The following is a 10,326-nucleotide window of genomic DNA, read 5'->3' as shown; positions in this document are numbered from 1 at the left end:
GACTTCTGGTGTTACAGCTGATCTTCTTGGTGCAAGCAAAATCAGGAAGGTCAGAAGACTGAGCCACCTTTAGTTTTATTTTTTTGTACTTAGGGTGTCACAAATTATATTATTCAGAGGTAGAGTTTTTGATGCTACAGATGTTAACACTTGCCTTCAACTTTTTGAAAATGACCAAAAAAATTTAAATTTGCAAGCATGGTAACAAGTACTATACCTTTAGGTGACAGTAATTTCCACAAAAAAATTAAAGCATGTTTAAAAAACAAATGGAGAGAAAAGAAAGCTTACCTTTCACACCCCTCATCAGTCCAGGCACAAGAGTGCTTGACTAGAAATATTAGAGAATAGCTTTTTTTTTTTTTACTGTTTCTGTTAATTTTGGAGGTATTCAACTACCAATTAACTTGGCAGAGTTTTTACTGGAATTGTTCTAGAGAGCTGTTTGCTGAAGTTACCTAATTGTTTTTGGTTTTAAGTACCTGGAAGTGCTGGGAACTAAATTTGCATAATTGAAAGCAGCCTCATGAGAATACATCTATATATAGCAAATTATATTTCAGTATGACTTTTAAGTCAAGTTAGTATCTTGTGAAGCAGCTGTTCTGTTCTACCTAGGCAAGTCAGCCAGTTCTTAATTCTCAGTTTTGCTGGACCACTGTTTTATGGCTTTGTGTTGGAGTGAAAGTTTTGAACATTTCTTTCTGGGAAGGTACTTCATACAGAAACTATATTTTGTTTCCAAATTGTTGCAGAGAAAGGGAGAAGCTGAAAAAGCTTTGATTGTCTACTAAATATTGTACCTGTGAAATGGAGGTTTTGACTCTTTCAAGTGGTTTTGTCTTTCTTCACTTGACAGACTGTAAGGTGCTAAATAATAGCTTAAGTGTAATGTTTTAATTACCAGAGAAAACTGTGGCTTTGTTATAGTCTCTCCAGGTTCTCAGCGATGCTTGCATACATTGGCTTAACGTTTGAAGTCTTTTTTCCTCTTTTCTGTGTTACTTTATCTTTCCAAATCTGCAATTATTCTTTCACACAAAACTGTACACAATGTACTGCTTGTGGTTGCTTGGGTTTTCTATATTCATATTGACCCATAAGGGGAAAACATTCCTTTTTATTATTCAAATAAATCAGAGAAGATTATAAATGGCTGATATCCAGTTTATATCCATTACTGTACCTAAAACAAGACTGACATGATATGCCTTGGGTTGTTTGCCTTTAGTATCCCCTAATATGCAAGATGTCTGATTGTGAAGGAATTTGTGGCTTATTTGACACCCTGCTTGTGATTTCTTTGTTATTAAGATGTTGATCCTTAGCTCTTTTAATCCTGTGACACTTTGGTCACTTGTTACAATCTTCATCATGTGTTAGGCTTTCTCCCATACTGTTTACGATAACCTTTTGTACTATATGCTTAAAAAAAATGCCTTCTTTGAAATGATTTCTTAAACTTTTCAATTCCACTTGTTATGCATATAGATTTATGTATTTTGCAAAAAAAAATAAATTCTGATACGTGTTTTTGCCTTGCAGTCTTCTCTGTATGTTCTACCTTGTTTTGTACTTGGATTACAGATTTTCTGGTTGGACAGCATGGTCTTTTTTGTTTGTTCGTTTTTCTTCAATGTGGTTTTTGTCAATGCTACAGCACAGTTCTGGGGTGGATTGGCTGGGAAACTATTGCTATTATCTTTAAAGTTGGGAAAGAAGACTGCTGTGGTCACTTCAGCTAAGGGAATTGAATAAACTTCAGTGAAGAGGCTTGTGTAGTAAACCTAGTAAGAGGTTTTGTAGGTGAAACCAGTATGTTAGCAAATAAATTAGTGTCATGCAGACTTTTTTGTCTTATCCAGAAGCAATGGAGGGCCAACCTGTCTCTCAGCAAAGACTTTCTAATATGCATTTTTAATTGCATTAGAACTTACTCTGATTTAGTGGTGACAGAATTTTATTGTTTCCCTACTGAAGGATGAGTTGCTTCAGAATCTTTCTGGGAAACTCCTTTCCTTGACTTGTAGAGTTCATTGTTCATTTATGTGCTAAAATTACAGGGTTCTGAGAATTTTTAAGGATGATGCAAGATTTAGAAATGCCAGCTCTCTAGTGATCACATAAGTAAACTGGATTGTTGCTTCCCAAGAGTAGTAGTTGGAAACTGCCCAAAGCAAAATTGTCTAATACGACATAGGGAATTGTACCTTAGCTCATGAAGTTAACACTTTGGATCCTGTGACTCTTTCAAGCTCTATTTGCAGATTGCAGTGCTAAGGCAAGTTTTTGCGATGAGAGTTATTTTGTGAGTTTGTGATTTCTTGTACATGCAGTGTTTTGCTTTTGTTCAAATGAGATTTGTTAGTTTTCTAATGAGGTGTAAAGTTTTCTGTGCCTCACCTTGGTTTAAAAACTGCAGTGTTTGTCTCTGGCACTGGTGATTGTCTGTGCCTGACATTGCAAACTTTGTCAATGAGGTCATTAAATAGAATAAAAAGTTTTCATATTCACACATTACAGACTTAAGGATAATGGACACATTATGGACACATAATGGACTTAAGGATAACTGGGTTGCTTAAAATGTTAGGCTTTTATTATGTCTACCTCAAACTTGTGTAAGATAATAGTATTCAGTAGGTATTTGTCTATCCCTAGAAGTTGAGTGCTAACCGCACAGTCTGACTTGGTGGATCAAATTAAAATTCAGCAATAGTACATGACAATAAAACAGTTCTGCATCTATGATCATGGTTTCTTAAGCAGTTTTACAGACCATTTTCTTTGGTGTTTCTGCGGGTCCTTAAGTCTCATTCTATATTAGGTGACTTTTTTAAAGACAATTTATCTGCAGATGAGTAAACACAGTGTTGTGTGTATGTCTGTATAGATCTGTGATTAAACTAAATACTTTTTTTGCACCTTCAAGGTAATGGAAGTTTAGATTTTTGCTGAAAACTGTGATTGTAACTAACTTCAGACAGGAAAAGCTATAGCATATATTGATATGAGTATATATAATGTAATTACTGCTGTAGCTGGACAGACTTTACAGATTGCTTTTTAGTCTTGAACAGTTCAAGTTCAAAACACTAAAATTTATAATGAGTGGGTTTATTTTATTTTACTAGATATGTTTTAATTATCTTTACTTAAATATTAATAAAGCAAAAGGACATATTAAAGATGAAGGCTGAACTCTTATATTGTTGATTCCTTTAGTTTTCCTGTGTGGTTGAGGCTTTGGCAACAGTATCTGTCTCTAATTTCGGGTTTGCGTCTTGCCGCATTGGTTTAGGGGCTTCCCTGTGATATCCTAGAATAGCTGCTTGACTGTGATGGCCTTAAGCCATGAATATCTCATTCTGGAGGAGACCCGTGGACAGTGAAGGAATTAAATAAAGCATAGCCAAAGTGACTGGCCAACTGCCAGCCAGAGGACAAGTGGCTTCCCTTAAAATGACTGACAGCTTGAGCAGAGCTATGACTGGATTAGATGGTGACTAAGGAGTAAACTGCAGGCTTTTATTAAGACTTACACAGTCTTTCTTGCTTCCTGCATCCTGAGGGAGGTTATGGTAGAAACTGATGTACCTCCCAGAGGGAAGAATTTTCTAAAGAATCACTTCTGTTGCTACAAATTGAATAAATGTATTCAAAATAAAGTTTTCATGAGACTTTTTTTTTTGTTTTTTGAAACATGTCAAAGGGAATTACAACACTTATTTTGCATACTTGCAAAGAACAACAGTGCCAGAATGCTGTAACAGCTTTAACCTGACTTGATCTCTACTGTAATCCCAAATCCGGCAATCCCCTTTGCCTTGGTTCATTATCTCTGATGTCTGCAATTCAAATGCCATGTTGAAGAATTAGGTATTAATCTTTTTTTGAGTTCCTTCAGTACAGAAGGTCATGGAGTGTTTCCTTTAGAGGCAGGATTAAGCAATTCAGGCTACTTTGGGGGTAACACATTTAAAACTTGAAATCTTCTCCTTCCCAAGGTAAGTTAGAACAGGCTGTATGTTCTGTTTTGTTTTTCCCTGCAGTGCTGGATTTTTACTACAAAATGCTTGTAGCCGTCCTTAATGTTTGCTGTTGATTAGCATTCAGGTGAAATACTGAGTTAGAATATTAACAGCAACTGTAAGACCTGTCCTTGTGGTTTCACCTTTGGGTTAAGATCACAAATAAAAACTGAGCACTGATACAAGTTTAGTAGTTTATCAGAATTTTAGTAATCTTTCCAAGAAGTGTAACTTGAAAGTGTTGGGCAAAAAGTTATCTTAGCTTCAAGGGACGATGATGACACTCACTGGCAGGTACAAGGGAAAGCACAGTTTATGCTGTAGTCCCAGAATGGCAACTGTAACAAAATATGAAGGTGAAATGGAAGAGTATGTTGTTGGCCTTAAACAGCTAGGTGGAATTGTAAGATTGATGCCGAGGAGTCATGGATGTATCATGCTAGATAGTTGTATACCCTTGAAAATTACGGCTGCCAGAATGTGGAAAATGCTTCCACCTCCTCCAAGAAAAACATAAATTGATTGGACAACTGTGTGTTAGTTACATGTAACTGTAAGGTGTTTTTTTCATCCCATATGAAACTATTTTCTGGAGCTTTGCTAGATTTTTAAAAAAGATTAGACCACCTGAAGCATTTGATACTTCCATTATTATCTAGGCTATTAAAACATGCTTCTCAGTTTTTTTCAGTGTTTGTATAATGAACATTTATCTAAAAATTATGCATGTGAATAAGAATTGGAGAAGAATATGTTAGGAATGCCTTGGCTAATTCAGACTCGAAAAATGTAGGATTTTGCATTAAGGTGTTGGAATTAGATTATAGCAGTTTTCAGTTTCCTTTATTTCCTTGTGGGACATATTTGATTTAATGTCTTCAACATGAGAAGCTTCCAACTACTTGTTTGGATGTGAGTCAGAGAAGTTAAAAGTCATTAGAGAAATTCTTAGATAAAATATATTATTTTACTAGAATTCTTTTGCTTTCCTACATCTGTTTTCCTCACACTTTATGGGTTTTCCCAATGACCAACAATCATAGTTAGGAAAGTAAATGTGTCAGAAAGGCTTGGAAGAACTTAAAAGCAAGTTCAGGTGTGATTATTGTTTGTTTTTAACAACTAGGGTGCATCTTAGAACTCAGTGGATGTTGTATGGATTCCTTATCACTGTGCACCTAGGGAACTCTTAACAGCTTATAGGAAATACTAACTAAATACTAAGATTTAAGGTCAATATATACATTTCATAGCTTGCTTCTCTAGATGTATCTTGTGTTCAAAGTTCCAGGAGAAAACAGTAGAATACACTGCTGTAATATGCACCTTATTTTTGGTTGTGTAAATAATTTCAGAAAGAAATGGTGGATACTCTTCCACAAAAATAGCATGTATTTCTTTACTAATAAAACATTTCAAGATTTATTTGGTTAAGACCATGTTCTGTGTGCTTGCATGACTCACGCCATTCTGTGAATTCAACATATGATCGCAATTTTAGCTGTTGGAGTTTCATTAATAAAAACTATAAATTTTAATGTAAGTTTTACTTCAAAGAGCAGGAAAGCACAACTCTTAAGTACCAACTGAATGCTTGAATCCTTTGCTGTCACATTTGTGGTCTGTACTACTTACCTGGTGCCTTTATTGCTGCTTCTATGTTTTTCTTTCTTGCCTTTTCTTTCCTTATTTTTCTTCTGTAATATTTTGCTTTTCTGGATACCCTGTTAGAATTTATTGCTCATTTTTAACCTGTTTAATTCCTTCTGTTGCACATTTGGACAACTGAATGTTCACCAGAGGTAAGAAGGTGCTCAGATTTGACAGTCCAAATGCTAGAAGGGAAATGAGATTAAGTGGACTTTTGGTCAGACAAGAAAGTGGCTATGAAATCTGGGTGAGGACTTTTCCACAGATTTGGTTACAAAAAATGAGTGGGACATAAACAGAGATGAGATTGCAGAAATAGTGTAGTTGTGAAGATTCAAGAAGTTGTTGTCTTAGTTGAGTTCAGCTTTGAAGTTTTAAGTTTTAAACTATTGTCATACTATTTTAGCTTCAGGATTAGGGGGGCAAGGAATTAGGCTGTCCCTCAAAAGAATGAATGGATTTGTTGATGGCCTAGAAACATAATGTAAGATTGGGAAGTGTAGTACAGCATACTACTACAAGATAGGTAATTTTGGAATTCACTGAATATATGGTGGGTTTGGGGCATTTGTATGTATTTCTTTAATTCCTTCTGTGGGCCGTGATCTTATAAACGCACTGGAGAATTTGTCAGCAGTCTTCAGGTTGCTCAAAATTCTTTTATGCCCTCTAATTTCTTGGCTTTGTTTAATTCTTTTGCATCACAATATCTGACTCAAAGTTAGTCTGATCATAAAAAACCTCGGAGGCAGATTTATTCTTTTAGTATTTGAGTAGAAGTGTTATGCCAAAGAACTGCTAATTCCAAGAGGGGATTTTTGTGGAGGTTCACTCACTATGCCTGGAATAATTCTATGCAAGGCAAGTTTATAGTTGCTTTGCTTAAAATAATAAAAAAGTCACCCTGTTGTTTAAAATACTTATTTCTAAATTTTGGCAGTTAGTCTGTACTATTATCAGCTCTTAAATTGTCTTCTTTTCTGGTAACTGTGTTGTGATATCCCAATAATAAGTAGATTTCTTTTAGTGGCTACAGTGAAAAACCTGGACGTTTATCTGTGACATTTCCTTTACAAGTTTCTTTTTGTAGTGTACAAATGGGATATTCCTGTTAAATATACTGGAAGATAATCAGTAACAGGTATTTCTTAATTCACAGACTTCACTCACTAGGGCTGAGACACATCTTATAGCTGTATTGGGCAGGTTGTTAAAAGGTGTTTTATGTTTTCTTATCATATTTAATTAAAAAAAGCAAAGTATATTCAGTGTTTCTGAAAGTGGTGTTCTTGCTGCCTGTTTTCCCACTCAAACCTTATTCCTGTTTGTCTTGTTTTAAACCTCATTTGTTGTGTCTACAGAAACTTCAGGCATGTCTTCCATCTCTGTGCTCTGGTAGACTTCTTTAAGGCTGTAATTGCTATGATAAATTTATTATTAAATATACAAATTACAGTAGGTGAGATCTTGCATGGTTGTGACTATCAAGTAATACAGAAATTTTAATAGAAAAGTGGCTTAAAGCATCTGAAATCAATTTTAGGAAATATTTTAACAACTGTGGATGTATCTGAGTGATATGTTCTATTAATGCAAAAGTTTTTGCAGCCTCGATAACAAATACCATCCTTTTTAGTTTGCCAACTTGCCTGGTGGCTGTTTATGAAGAATACAGTGCCAACATATGACAGCCAAAGCTCTGGTAACTTGTTAAACAAGAGCCGTTTAAAAAACAAACAAAACAAGATTCTCTTCAGCAAGCTGGCAGTTCTTCATTGTTAAAGCTTTGTGCAAATAGCAGTGCACGGAAAATTAGCTCAAAGGAGGACGAGGAGGAAGAATTCTCTGCAACAGGTAATTTTCATTAATTGTTAATTTTGGTGGTATGGAGAATAATGACAGAAGATAGAGAAGGAATTGTGTGTTTGTGAAAGAGGGGTCTCATGAGAATTTTTTTTTAAGTACTGACTGCCAGCATCTGCCATATTTTCTCTTAATACTCCCATTCTTTCCTTGTAATAGTGGATGATACGAAGCAGTTTATTGTGTAACTTGAGAATTGAAGTTGATTATCTTGATAATCCCCTAGTTCTGACCCCCGGTTTATGTGGCTTGGTTAACTGTTTCACTTGCTAGCTGTAGTTTTTTCCTTGAGATATCAAAGATAATTAGTATCATGGAAGGTGCAGAAGCAAATGCCGGAAGCACAACATACAGCATGCTGAGAACACCCCATGAGGTGCCCATGTATCAAAAACCTGAATACAGGAACATTGTAGTGTTTCACTTCTGTGGGAGGCTTTGGTGTGTGGGTGTAACAGCCAACTGCAGCCTCAAGCCAGTTTGTTCGTTTAAGGCCACTTACAACAAGGATGAGCTTATACGTTTCTTTGAATGTTGCTGCAGAAATCATAGTAAATCTTGGACAGCTTCTCCTGTATGTGTACTATACAGATAGGAGTCTACTCTTGCCACTTGTGGAATTAATTAATTCTCTGGCTATGGAAACAAATCAAAAGCTTTGAAACTACTAAACTCTTCCAGAAGATGATTTGTGTTTGCAGTCCCTAACACAACACCTTTTGAAAACTGAATTTGATATGAGTTCTAAGCTGATGTTGTGGTTTGCTGGTATTTAAACACATTTTTTGCTTTTATAAAACCAGAAAACCAATTGAGGGCTGACACTGTAAGTCTCTGAAACATTTACAAAAAGATGTACATTGTGCAGAAAGTAACATACAGTTGAACAGATCTAGGCATTGTATGCTAAAAAACTGTTTTGCAATATGATATCTTATGTGTGCAAGCTGTTTTGTGTAGACAACTTCAGCTAAGAATTTGGCTTATGTTGCTAATTACAAATTTCCTTTTTTATTTTATATCCACAGCTCTCATGTCTTTCGCTAAGAGGAAACTTGTCAAGATAATTGCCCTTAACTATCCTACCTTGGAGAAGCATGTACAAAACTCATCTTAAGAAGAGTGATTAGTATTTGAAGTAACTGCCTAAGAAAGGAATCAAGAAGCACATTTTTATGTATAATCTGTGGAAGAAATAAGGCCATTACTAGGTTATTCTTGATCAATAAAAAGGCACATCTGCTTAAAGGAGAAAAGGAAAATAATCTGTAGAGGGTAAAATTGCAAAGAATATTTTTGTCATTAAAGAAACAAAACTTCATGCCATATGAACTTGTGGCACATTGTGCCACTTTAGTGGCACATTTTGACATACCTCTAGTGAACTGACATTTTTGCAGTGTTCAGAACTTGGTCAGCCTGCTGTCAGTAGTCTCTGTACTGTTCCTTGATCTGTAATTATTTCTGTCTAAAAGCCATAATTTTGCTGCTGTTTAAGCAGGAATTCACTTGAAGGGATCTAACATAATTCAAAACAATTTCAAGATTATACTAAAAGGACAAGGCTATTCAAAGTATCAGTAGTATTCCAACTGCTTGTCCTAATTGTGTAACTGGAGAGAAAAGAGTTGAATTCCAGAAATATGGTAGTAATACCCAGATGCAGCTGAGGAAGCATGTTTTATACTAGGCATAGGTGCCAAGTAAATCTCTTGCAGAGTGTTGATGCTATATAAGCTACATTTCTTCAACAAACCATGTGTCACTTGTTTCTAAATGTGCTAATACTGTGTGTATGAGAGGATACTCTCACTTCATGTGGGATATGCTAAATATATATCTGGCAGGAAATATGAGGGATTTTTAAAATTGGCAGTCTTGAGACTTGTATCACATTTATTTGTATAAATGAACTTCTCTGCATCAGAGATTAAATGGCAGGTGCTGCTTGGAGATTTACAATTACTTTTGTCTTTACAAATTAGTATATTTTTTACTATAAATAAATATATGTTGCTGCAGTGTTCTTTTGCTGAATGAGGTTTATTATTGTGATGTAGAATTTTCTGTTAGCACATCCAATCACACAGTTGTATTTCCCAGCATTCTTTGGAATGCTGCCTGGTATTAAACTCGGGTAATTCTTTGCACTAAAACTGCATTAGATGACAATGTGTGCCTGGTTTTTTCCCTTTTCTTTAAGGGCTCAGTTGATACTTTAAGGTCTCATAGCTGTGCTTCTCTCCCTGCTTTTTTCCATAACGCATTAGTGTTGATGAAGATAGACCTTCCACCACACTGACCCCTACCTAGTCTTAAACAATAAGAAAATGTTCAGCCTGTTTTCAGAAACTTGTGTTTCAGGGCATATATTGTATCTCATACAGCGTGTACACATACTGATTGTATTTGGGGACATACAAGTAATCCTTTTTTACTGCTCTTCAGAATACAGTGAAAAATACCAGGCCCCAAGACTAAATAACTTATCTTCATTTCTGAGGATCAAGTCCTTGGTATAGAAGAACACCTTTGTGTTTGTCTGGGTCACAGCTGTGCAAACACAAATCTTGGCATGAGTAGCTTTAACATTTACCAAAAAAAAAAAAAAAAAAAAAAGATTAAATGCTTCTTGAAACTTAGACTTTTGGATCCTCCTGTGAAGATGAACACTCAGCACATCAATTACAGGTAACTACTTACTACTTGTTAAAATATTTTATTTCAATACTATGTAGCAAATAACGACTAATGTAATTGTTACATTGTCACTTACTAGATT

This window comes from Chaetura pelagica, unplaced genomic scaffold (assembly GCF_000747805.2).
Source record: "Chaetura pelagica isolate M959 unplaced genomic scaffold, ChaPel_1.0 scaffold472, whole genome shotgun sequence".
NCBI lineage: Eukaryota > Metazoa > Chordata > Aves > Apodiformes > Apodidae > Chaetura > Chaetura pelagica.
This window is presented reverse-complemented; position numbering follows the sequence as displayed.